The sequence below is a fragment of the Marmota flaviventris genome, chromosome 2, assembly GCF_047511675.1.
Source record: "Marmota flaviventris isolate mMarFla1 chromosome 2, mMarFla1.hap1, whole genome shotgun sequence".
In the NCBI taxonomy this organism is placed as follows: Eukaryota; Metazoa; Chordata; class Mammalia; order Rodentia; family Sciuridae; genus Marmota; species Marmota flaviventris.
Window position 1 is genome coordinate 30,380,989 of NC_092499.1, and position 12,705 is coordinate 30,393,693.

Sequence of the window (12,705 nt, forward strand, 5' to 3'; positions counted from 1 at the left end):
CCATACCTTCCTGTGGAAGGGACCCCTGGAAGGATCCTGCTCACTTGCATGCCCAAGGTTTGTTGAGTCCTGTTGTCTTATTTAGAAGCACAATCTAGGACTGCAGTTGCCAATGGCTTGGCTGCCAGGTGGTGGCATGGAAAGTGAACCATGCCCAGGGTTGGCGCCAGCCTCCGGTCCTGGAGTCCAGAGTTGCTGTCACCCATCTGCCATCACAATTACCATCATCACCCTCTCCATGGCCACACCAGATGTACTGAAGTTCTGGTTATGTGTATAAAGTTAACATACCTGTTTCATGTTGGTGTTATACCTGTGCCAAGAATAGTTTTGCATAAAAATACAAGATTTAGCATGTGCTTAGAAAGAGAGAGGAAGTTAAGGCTTCCAAGGTGCTCCGGGTACAGCTGTAAGCTGGACTTCCTCTGGCAGGCTTTTCCTTGTATGTGAAGATGGACCCTAGTGTGATAGATCCTGTAGGTCAGATAAAACAGATCAGCATGTCAGGCCTGGTCTTTCCCTCTGAGTATGACCAACCCCCACGGGGCCAGGCAGAGATGGAATGTGACCTTGCAATGCTGCTGCCAGTGCTCTCTGTCTTCCTTTAGAATGCATGTCATGTCAGAATGTCACTATGGACTTGATAAGTTTCCCAAGCTGTCAAAAGGAGGTTGCTTTTTTCATCCAATATGGTGTCCTCCTTAGGGGTTTCCCCCTTTCTATGGTCATAAAATATAAATGAGATAATATTTACTGTTTTATCACTGTTTTCAGTGTACAGTTCTGTGGCAGAAGTACATTTACTTTGTTGGGTAACCATCACCCCATCCATCTCTGGAACTCTTTTCTCCTCCCCACCTGAAACTCTGAACTCATTAAACACAAACTCCATTTTCTGCACCTTCCGCACCTGGAAAATGCCATCTACTTCCCGTCCCTGTGAATCTGACCACTCTAGGTACCTTCGTGAGTGGAATCATAACAGCATTTGTCCTTTTGTCACTCACTCATTTCATCTCACATCATATCTTCAAGGTTTATCTGTGTTGTAGCTGTATCAAATTTTTCCTCCTGTTTAAGGCTGAACGATATTTCATCATATGCATAAACCATATTTTATTTATCCATTCCTCTGATGGACCCCTGGAGCAAAATGGAAGTTTTACACATTTATTATGCACCTCCTATTTCCGACAGGGGTCTCAAAATTTGAAACTTTAGACTCAAGTCAGAGGTCACCTATCTTTTTTGGAGAGAAGTGATTTCATCTGAGATCTTCCCTCCAATCTGCATTCTAGAAGTAAACATCCTCTACCTACACCTCTTTTCTCACAACGAAAGTATTCTTTGTAGTTATTATCTTAGGGCTGCTTCTAGGATCAAGTTATGCCAAGGACTTGTTGTGTCGATGTAAGTAACCCAGAGGAGAAGAGACCCAGGATAATAAATTGTCCTCAGTGGCGGTCCATGAAGGCAGGGTGACCTTTTTCAAATGTCTGATGGTGAATTATTGGTTAAGCATACGTGTGCTTAATGTCTGTAAATGGCCATTAGCCAAGAGGGAGAGGGAGGGGAAGAGTGTACATGTGAGCCTGGTCATGGGACGGAAAAAAAAGAAATCACTTTTCCTCCACCATCTGAACACATGAGTCACTGTAAAGGGTTAGCTCTGGGGTTGAAATTCAGATGCCTACAGCACAGGTATCTTCAGCAGGTGAGGCAGGCCAGGTGTGAGGAAAATAACCAGTGCTAGGAGAGACCTTGGTGCTCAGTCTCAGGTCTAACTCGAATGGCAGGGATTGTGTTGAGACAGGGAGCACCTGTATTCTGAACTGGGCAGCTGCTACTTAGCTCAGGGGAGCTGCCTGCAGTGACGAGGGCCCAGCGTTCTCAGGTCTTTTGGCACTTTTTTTTGGTACCAGGGATTGAACCCAGGGGTGCTCAACCACTCAGCCACATCCCCAGCCCTTTTAATTTTTATATTTTGAGACAGGGTCTTGCTAAGTTGCTGAGGACCTCAATAAGTTGCTGAGGCTGGCTTTGAACTGGTGATCTTCCTGCCTCAGCTTCCCAAGCCGCTGGCAGGCACCAATGCAGTGGGTATCTTCTGGCTTTTCAAGAGAGGCTAACCATACAAAAACTTTGATGAGATGTCCCCATTTTAAAATGTTAGCAATAAATTAAAAGCAAACACCAAAGGCCAACTCTGTGTGGACTAAGCCAAATATGACTGTATATCCGATACTTTTTGATGGATTTAGGGCAACTTTTCTGGGCAAGGTTGAAGTTTAGATTGGAATGCCTTGCCTAAGGTGTTCATAACAGCAGATCCTCATCTTAGCCCAGTGGTATCCTGACTTAGAATTGTTAGGTGGTGGAAATGGAGCACTGGGTTGGTCTCTGGATGGAGCTAAGTCAATATTCAGTGCCTATTAGAGATTCAGGATATGGTTCCAGGAGAACCCCCTCCCCCAATCCAGTCCCTTTGCTCTGCATGCACACGAAAGATCTTCACATTAAAACACTAGGTGAAGTTGTACGGTCTATAGATGTTTTTCATTTTACTGTCTTCTTATTGCTGACCAGTTACCTATTACATCATGTTCCTTCTGCCCACTTTTTCTTTTTTAAAAAAATATTTTATTAGTTGTTGGTGGCCCTTTATTTATTTTTTCATGTGGTGCTGAGAATCGAACCCAGTGCCTCACACATGCTAGGCAAGCGCTCTACCACTGAGCAGCAACCCCAGCCCCTTCTGCCCACTTTTTCTAAGAGCCCCAAATCACTCCATGTGACTAGAACTGAATTTGAATTTTATCCTATCTCCAAACCAGCAAATTAAGAACTTGCTTTGATTTCTCTCTCTCTCTCTCTCTCTCTCTCTCTCTCTCTCTCTCACACACACACAGAGAGAGAGAGAGAGAGAGAGAGAGAGAGAGAGAGAGATTCAGACAGATCTGTATGTGAATGTCTATATAGATAGAGATTTCTCCAGGATCTTTGTTACATAAATGTGTCTTTGAACTATTTTAAATCTTATATGCATCTTATTTCAGAGGATCAGGGTGGTTGTCTTGTTCTTCTCACAGGAGGGTGCGGGGAAGGTTATTCTGATTAGCAATGCATTTTTTCTTATGATTTATAAAGGGCATTGGCAAGATTTTCTGTAAAGACCCAGATGGTAAATATTTCAGTCTTTGCAGGCCAGACATCTTTTGCAACTGTCCAATTCTGGGGTTGTAGTATGGAAACAGCCATATACAATATATACATGAGTGTGGCTGTGATTCAATAAAGCTTTTTTTTTTTTTACAAAAATGAGTAGCAGGCTGGATTTGGTTCACAGGGCATAGTTTGGCTTATCATTGGTTTAGAGAGTATTACACTGTTAATTTGGGGGCAGTGGTGGTGCCTATTTAGGGCATTTTCTAAGCCCTAAGAGAAGAATGTGTCATGACCAGGGAAGAGCTAGAGGTGCATTTCGTCATCAGTCATGTATGCAGTTTTAAGTCCTCTACGAAAATGTTTCAGAGACCAAAAGTCCCCTCATGAGATTTCAGAAAGCTCTCGACCAGCTCTTCTGGTGCTGAGCCCAAACCACAATAGAGCAGTGTTTACCAAAGCATCTGTGAGTAATCCAGCCGTACATGGCAGTGACGCCCTGGGGACATGATATTAAATGTCATTCATCTCTAGCAATTTAAGTTGTTTTTGAGTATGGTGAAAGGCAATGGCTCCTGTGGGTGACGGTACAGTGGAATTGCATCTGCAGGAGGTGGTGGATGGTGCCCCAGAGGGGAGCCCTGGAGGTGCAGCAGTTAAGAACTCTTCCTGGTGGGCATTGGTGCCTCCATGATCATGCTTCCTGACGCCGTTAACCATGGATGCTGAGATGTGGCTGAGGTGTTTCTCCCCAAGAACTCAGATTCTTGTGGTCATCTTCAGTCATGAAACATCTCACAATCACTTACTTCACCTCCCAAAACAGTCTGTAAGAAAAAATTTTGCTCCCTGGATGGTAGAGAAGACCCCTGATATCAGACCAACCAGTGAATGGAAATAATCTTTCTAATCAAACAAGGGGTACTAGGAGGAAGCATTCGTACTAAAAATTACCGAAGACATGCTTTTCAGGCACTGCTAGAAGATATCCAAATGTTTCCAGAGAATCAGTGACGTCTCAGACCTCAGGGCACCTCTTAGTGGAGTCTACTGCTAAGTTCCCCTAGTTACCTCCATGTTTTCTGAAAAGGGACAGTGAGGAGTTGGGATCAGCATTTTAAACATCTGCTCCATTTCTCCAAGCTCCACCCCCAGGAGCTCAGGAGCTCACATGTGAGGTCACCTAGAATTCAGTTTTCAGACATAGACTAGAAGGAGAAAGATTCTTGGGGTAGAGAATCTCATGTCTTGTGTTTTACACACATGTGGTGTGAGCAGCACACATCCCTTGGTTATCTGGTCTTTCCTCACACTAGGGTAGGAAGTACTTTGCTCAGAGGTGTTGACAATGGTCATTAATGGTTTAGCACTGACCAACCGATCCAGTTAAGTTGACTATGATTCGTCTTCGTCTGGCAAGGCATGATTACAGCTGAGAAGGATCTGGAAGCCCCAGGGGAAACCTAGCTTAAGGGGACACTGTGTTAGTTTTTGGTAAGCATGATACCAGGCTTGTGTTAAATTAAGAGTAATATGCAAGGACTGGGAAGTAATTCTCCAGACTTCTTTAATGATTGACACCATCGTGTTCATCTAAGGAGAAAAGCATTGCGGAAAATCCAAAAGGTGCAGAAAGACGATTAACAATACATTTGACAGAATGAACAACACACTCTTTAAGGAAAGGATTAAGGGTTTGGGATTGTTTGACTTGGAGAAGAGAATTAAGGGTCACTTAATAGCTGTTATATTAACTATTGAGAAAAAGACACCAGTTTGGTTTCCAAAGAGGACAGGGGGCTTAGAACAAATAGACATACTTCTTTTGACACTAAGAAACTTAAGACTTTTGGGATTGGGAATGAAGCTCCGTGATAGAGCATGTACATAGCGCGGATAGATCCTGGGTTCAAAGCCCAGCACACACACACACACACAAAGGAATTTTAAGATTCCTTAGAGGAATCTGGACCTCACCAGTAGCCAAACTTTTCTCCTATGTGCTGTGGAGTTATAGGAATGAGTTATATGACCTCTTGATGTCCTACCTAGTTCTGTATTGCTTTGAATTGTAGCTTGGTAACCTGAAGGCACTAATGCCTAACTCACCACCAGCAAAGGGAGACATGAGGAAAATTAGTTTCAAGAACATACTTTGTGGTCATGAAGTAAAACTAAATTTCCAGACTTGTTCTATTGATACTGAAGCAATGTCCCAAGCCATCTGCTGACTTCCATTGTTTTTGGTAAAATGAGACGCTATTGGCAAGTGGATACAGGATCGAGAGACACTTTCTTCCAGAGAAAACACCCAGTATGTGAAAAAGGGACAGTGAGAAGCAATTGAAAAGGACCGTAAGGTCAAGAGGCCACCAGGTGAAAAGGGTTCTGCTGAAACCCATCCAAGTTCTTCCGTTCTCATCTCATTGGACACCACCACATCCAACATCTTCCTTGGTGCATGGATTTCATGATTGCTCATAGGATCTGGAAATTATTATCAGCTTGATTTTACTTGAACGATCTCGCCTATATTCAGAGTTGCCTACTAGCTTCTCCCCAACTAGTGGGAGAGAGAGGTCTTATTAAAATACAAAGTTTATTATATATACAAAATTCTGCTTGGGAAAAGAAGTCGTCAGCATTCTTCCTAAATAACTTAAATAGGTTAGAGAATAATTCCTATATAAAACTTTTGGTCTGTTTGGTTTAAAGACGTAGCAAGGATTGTGTTATGTTTAGTGTGTGAAGTGACTTCTCTGTGGATGCTGAATATAGCAGGTTGGGAATGGAGGTACCTGGTGTAAGAAGGTGAAAGATGAATTGCTAGCATGAACATTTATGCTGAAACTTCTGCTTGGCTGAGTTATTGGTTCAGAGAAACCAGTAGCTTGTAATCCTGAAAACGTCTTTAGTTAATATAGGTTGTTTTTCCTCCATAAATATCAGTCTTATGTTCATAGTTGAAAAATAGATCAATATGTTTTGACCACATGCTGTTAACTTTATATAATGACTCTCCAGTTATTGGTTTGCTTTATGCTACTAATCAATTGATCAATAACTTATTGAATGCCTGCTGTGTTGCAATACCGTGCTAGGTTTCAAAAGACATAAAAGAATAGCAAAGGGGGACTGGGACAAACTTTGGGGGATACTTTCTCTGTGCTAACACTAGTTACTGAGTCTCTGCTTTTTATAGACATGAGCTTGTTAAAGCCATACAACCCTCTTGCGTTAAGATTATTATTCCTATTTTATAGAAATGAAAACTGAGGCTCAGGGAGAGTAAGTGGACAAAGTTAGTAGTGACAACTGGTAAGGTCTTATTTTTTCCAACTGAGAATTTTCTCCAGTATGGAGGACATCTGTTCTGTTCTTGAAGAGGAGAGACAGGTGGTTAGCAAATTATTCAAGACAAGACCATTTATCATTAAGTGCCAACTTGGTACAAAATGTGAGGGCCGGGCAGGCTCAGCAAGGGAGCCACTGTGCAGGTTAAAGTAGCAGGGGCATCTTTGTGGAAAGACGAATGGAGTTGGGATGGAAAAGAAGGCAGGCCACTGAAAATATCAGCAAGAAAAGCCCAAGCAAAGGCTCAGAGGTGTGATACAGACTTGGAAGGTTTGGACTCAGAGCAGAGAGGACCTGAATGGAGTGGGCTGTGGTGAGGAGTCCCGGGCATGGTCTGGGGAAGCTTGATTCACAGCAAAAGAACTTTGGAAGAGTAAGATGAGCAGGCAGGTTGGATGAGACATTTAGGATGGCTTCGCATTGAGAAGTTTGGGTCTTGGCTTCCTTACCAGACTGCCTCTGTCCTGCTGTGGTTGTAAGATCCCAGTCCTTGTGGGGAAAAGTAGTGATCCGTGTCCCTTCCAGAGGACTTGTAACAGAACCCTACTGTCTCCTGTCTTCAGTGTGACACTGTCTAAGTGATAAAATGTTCCTCTTGCTGAATGTCAAACCTGGTGGTTAATGATTTTTGTGGGTATTCCCCACCAACTATTATTCTGAAACCAGGGAAATAGCAGTTACCCTACCAACTGGGTTTTAATGCACTTGGGAAGAATATAGGATTATTCAGGAGGCTCATTGGTAGGTGAGCTCCAGAGAGACTTGTATCTGAGAGGCTATTTTATTTTTTGTTCTTTTTAATTATACATGACAGTAGAATGTATTTTGACATATTATACATACATGGGGTATAACTTCCCATTTTTGTGACTGTAATGATGTGGAGTTACATGGGTCATGTATTCATTTATGAACATAGGAAAGTTATGTCCGATTCATTCTATTTTCTTTCCCATTCCCATCCCCCCTCCCTTATCCCTGCCTCCAGTCTGGTGAACCTCTACCCCCTTTCCTCCCCTTATTGTGAGTTAATATCTGCATATCAGAGAGAACATTTGGCTGAGAGGCCATTTTAAATTTGGGATTAAAATCTATGCTTGTCTTCCCTAGTCAAGTTGGTAAAAGGGCTTATTTGGAGAAGAATGCTTTAGACTGCTGGGTCACTGGATGCCATTTGAGGAAGAGAGAAAAGCCAGGGTTAGATGCCAGCTGTATGGGTGCAGATGCTCTGTGAATTCTTGGTGGGTGCAGATGCTCCGTGATGCTCCGTGAGGTCTTGTTGGTTAGGCGTCCTTGGCTAACTCGCCTCTTGGAGGAATGCAGAGTCCTGAGCTTGTGCTCTCTGGTCCTCACTTCCGTTCCTATCACCTGTTCACTTCACCTTGCTAGGAGGTTTCTCACAGGCTCCTGAGGCTGAAGGAGGCACAGAGGGTGTGAGGAGGGTGGTTCATGAGTCCAGAGGATATGGACCAGCTTCTCTACAGTGGCCAAGAGGGGCTGACGCTTCTTGACATGCCACATAATCGCCAGTGTGCTCTCAGTGTAGTCTTCCTAGCAACCCTGTCAGAAGTCCTTATCCCATTGAGCAGGTGAATAGACCAGTACTCAAGAGGGTTAAGCAACGGCCCAGGTCATCCTTCTGTTTGGCTTAGACTAAGAGTGGCAGAGCACTGGGCTAAAAAGGTTATTTGAGGGAATAAAACTAAGACCCTATAACACAATAATACCCATTTCCCTCTAAGGAAAGGAAAAATAGTTGGATAGAGACCCTTGGATTTGCCCCTCCCCCCAACATTTATGCAGCACCTTGGCCCTGTACAGATCTCACCAAAGCCTTGCAAACTCTCTCATTTCTTCATCTGCCTTCAGACTGATGTTTATGTAGATCTGATGCAGCCTGCATTCTGGGGCCCGGTGCTAACTGCATTCAGCGCAACAGGCAATACTCTATTTACGCACCCACCTTGAAATTTCACTGTGTGCCTTGCAGAAAACTCCCCAGGCTGCCTCTGATGGCTATATTAGTTCTATAGCAGGCAGCTTCGGAGTTGCTTTGCCCTGCCGAGGTTGAGAAGATTGGCTTTCAAGGAAGTCCCTGCCTGCTGATTGGCAAAGGGAGTGAGATCTTCCCCTTGCCTGCTCCTCCTGCATTCATTCCAGGAAAGTCTCTGCAGACTGCTGCTCTCCCCACCCCCCTGGTCCTTCTGGCCGCTCTGCTGTGCTAATCACAGCCCATTTCTGCTGCATGCCTCATTTGGGGGAAGAGCACTCCAGGGCTCCCAAAATGCAAAGAGGGAAATTAAGAACGGGTGTCCAAATGAGTCAACCCACTGTCGCTGAGGAGCCCCGGGGACTCTCTCCGCCCCTGGAAAGCTTTCCCCAGAAGGCCTTTCTGCCTGGCTCCAGGGCTTGTTGGGAGAGAGTTTTCCCCTGGGCTTTGCCTTTGGACCAGGTGTTCCGTATTCTAAGGGAACCAGGCCCGCTGAATGCCAACTGTGCCCACGTTATTGCGGGCTCTTTACCCTCGTTGTCTCCTCAGCAACGCTAAAGAGGTAGAGGTTGGTCTCATTTTACAGCTGGGGAACTGATGCTAAGAAAGGTTAGTCACTTGCCTAAGACCAGAAAAGTGCACAGTCTATTTGATGTCAAAGACGCCATCTTTCTCTCGTCATCTTTTTCTGCTACTGCGTGGGGAATGGGACCCTCTGCACCTCCCCCTTCCCCCTTCCCCCAATGCTCTGAGCTTCTGTTCATTCTTGTTTTCTCTCACCCACCTTCCTCTGGGGAACCTTAGCAGTCCCGTAAGAGTCCTGCTGGCCTCTGAAGAGTCCATCTAGGCTATGAGTCCTGTTGCCCATTGCTGGTCAGCTCTAGGGGTTAAGCCAGTGTGAGAATGAGCCTGGACTTCCCAGCCAGGGTCAATGGCTTATCTGCAAAGAGCCTGCTGCCCTGGCCAGGCTCCCCAGAGCTGGGCAACTCTGCAGGTCCTTTTCAGGTGACTGTGAGTCTGAATCTGGGGAGCAAAGAACCCTCTCTCTCTCCCAGTCAGGATACTATAACTTTCTCCAAATTCTTTGCCTCTCATGAACATATTTTAAGTCCACAAGCCTCATTTGGTTGGTCTGCTTCAAAAGAAATTCAGTCTCCATCTTTGTAAATAATGAATCCAAACTGGGTATTAGATAATCTTGAACATTCCAGGATGCCATTTTGGTAAGAATGCGATATTTAAAAAAAAAAATTATGTTCTTTTTCCATATTCCCCTCTCTTCTTGCCTTACCCCCAATGCCCATTAAGAAGAGTGTTTCTTACAGGACTCCTTTCTGTAAAAGACGTTAGAGCTGTTTGTGCCTTCTGGAAAGTTCTCCATCCCTAGTGGTCAGGGAAAAGAGCCAGGTGTAGAGCAGACAGTGCCCAGGACTAGTTTGGCCCTGGGGTTTTGATGGACACTCTTCCTGCTGGAGGGCAGGGTTTGGGAAAGTTAGGCAGCTGAAGTCCCAAAGGCTCAGGTTAGCTGTGATGGCTGGATAGGGGAAGGAGCAGCCCCAGGAGCAGGATGCCAAGATTCCAGACCCATGCTCATCCCATCCAAAGCCATGCTCCCTCGGGGCCCAGTGCCACATTGTGAGAAGACTTGGCAGGCCTGTTTAGAGTCCCAGGTCTGCTGCCACCATTCCCTGTGACCATGGGCTAGGTCACTTCAACTTTGGGAGCTCACATTTCTCCTGTGCTTGAAGAAGGGGGTTGCACTCAGTGGTCTCCAAGGTTCACTCGTGTTTCTCATCAGGTATCATGATGGTGCTCTCCTTTCCAGAAACTCGCTTTAATTGGAGATGTTGGAAAGTTTGGTTTTTAAGCCCCTGGTTCAGCTTCAGTGGTGGTGGAAGCTTCAGGTCCTGTAACAGGGTCTGTGGAAGGAAGATGGCATTTTATAACATGCTTCCTCCATCCTCTCTGTCCACCACATTTATGGCTCCCTCTGAGGTTCCCCATGGCTCCATCCACCTCTTGCCCTGATTGAGGAGTCAGGTGAAGAATCAGCATAGTTGGAATTAGATAGGGGCATCTGTGTGGGTCCAGGGCACCTGTGGGCTGCATCCCTGAAGAGACATTGGTCTTTCCCACTTCTGGCTCCAGACCCCACTGTCCTGCACTCTGGACTCATTCCAGACGAGGCAGTGTTGGCTGTGGGTGCTGCCCTAACATTGACTGTTGGGTGCAAAGAAGAAGGCTTAGGGTAGATCTGATAGAGGAGGAAATGGATACAGAGAGTCATTGCCAAGATCTCAGGGATTCCCCGGGGGCTGTGTAGCCCAAGTCTGGTCTTCCAGAAGTCAAGTGCCTTCTTCTTAGTGGGGCCTCTTCCTCCCGCCAACTTCTTTATCCAAGCTTTGCATTTCCCCTTTGTTTTAAGAAGGTACAGAACTTCTTTTCCTTTTAAGCCATTTCCATTTCCCCCTTTAACTCTGTTGGGGTGGGATTTGGAGGTGGCCTTGACTTGTTTTTGCCTGGCGTGGCTCTGGGAGTGCCTGTAATCCGGGGAGCTAGGTTAAGCTGCAAGGGCTGTGATGAGCTGTTCTCCCTTGTCCCCGTCCTACCCCCTCAGTCCTCAGTTTTCCCTCAAAGGCGTCCTGGAGCATGGACAGGGACAACAGGCATGGGGAGGGGCAAGCAGGATGTCCATGCAGATGAGTGTCTTCTGTTCCAGCCATCTGGCTGGTGAGGCCTCCAGATGATCAGAAGCCCAGTGTCCTCTGGAGGGCTGTTTGCAGCCCCTTGGCTCTTGGTATTGGGGAAGGGCTTTCCCACTGTGTTTCCTGTGGCTTTGTGGTGTGATGGCTACCCATGTGCACGTTGGTACCCAGTGTGGGATTGCTTCTGCCTTCGCCAGCCCCTGGCAGGCAGCATCCTGGAGTAAGTTACTGAGACTCAGCTTCTTTGTCTATAATGTGGGGACAAGAACACCCGAGTCACAGATTGCTTCAAGAGTTAAAGGAGGAAGTGTATTCAAAGCACCTAGCACACAGGAAGCGCCTTATTAAATCGTAACTGTTGGTATTAATGACACTAATGCCCCTCTAGGGAAGCGTCAGATAGTTGAGTTGTTCTGCATCTTTTTGAGAAGTTGATCAGAATTCTTGCTGTGTCTTCTGAATGAGCGAGAACCCCAACTCTCTTTTCCTGGTTCTTATTCTTTTTCTTTTACCCTTTCCTTCCAGCCTCCTTCTTTGTTTCCCATCTTCTTTGTCTCCTTCCTTCCTCTTCTCACTTTCTCTCTCCTCTCTGCCCTCATTATTCTGGAACCTGTGATGACCTCTTTACTTATTCATGACCCAAAGTGCAACCTGGCAGTTCCCAGCGCGGATGCCATCCACCACATTTTCTGCTTGCAGTGAATTCTGCCTCCTGCCTCCCGCAAGATTCCACAACCCCCCCCCACCTAAAGGCTCCCCTCCTTGCTGGCAGGGTCCCCATCGCCCCTTGAGATGGGGATTTCCCCTCAGTGATCCTTTGACATCTTGGATCTTTCTTACTTTCTAGTGTTTGGATTCCCAAGACCATAGCAAGTAGATAGATGAGTCTAGAATCACAGAGTGGTTTGTACTGGAGTTACAAGTTCCGAAATGACACGGGTGTAGATGATGTTGAGGGAAACTGAGTTTAACCAGACAAAAAGAAGAGTTAGGAGGAAGGGGGAGGAGGAGGACCCTCCTGAGAAGGAAACTGAGAAGGGCAGCTGGGGGTGGGGTAGGAAAAGAACCAGGTGAGTGTGTGGAGGAGAGGGAAGTTGGGAAGCAGGGTGTGGGGCGCACTGGCCCTTTCAAGTTATGCTCAAGGGTGAGTAAAGGAATTGGGCACTCGATGGTTTGGGGGATGCTCAGTCAGGAAGGGTCTCTAAAAGTCAGGAATTTTTGTAGAGGGTCCATTATGTATAGAGATAAATTGATGGGACAAGAGCAAGTAATAATAGGAACAAAGTTCTCAAGGTGATAAGTTGGGATCTTTGCTCAAATGGGGGATTGGTGGTGGGTAGGATCTGGAACAGTCCTGGAAATAGGAAGGAGACAAATGTAGGGGTGCAGGAGCAGCGAGCTGGTGGATAGGGCTTGGAGAAGATGAGATGCTCTTATTCTGATGACCTATATATTTTCCATTTAAACAGGAAGAGTGTGAAAAAGGGATGTGAG

The 12,705-nt window shown here is 45.7% G+C and overlaps 1 protein-coding gene across 1 annotated transcript in view; it reads left to right on the top strand.

The window, feature by feature from the left end:
* Positions 1–12,705, top strand: part of Dpf3 (double PHD fingers 3) — a 249,781-nt gene that overhangs the window by 212,262 nt on the left and 24,814 nt on the right. The window lies entirely within an intron of this gene.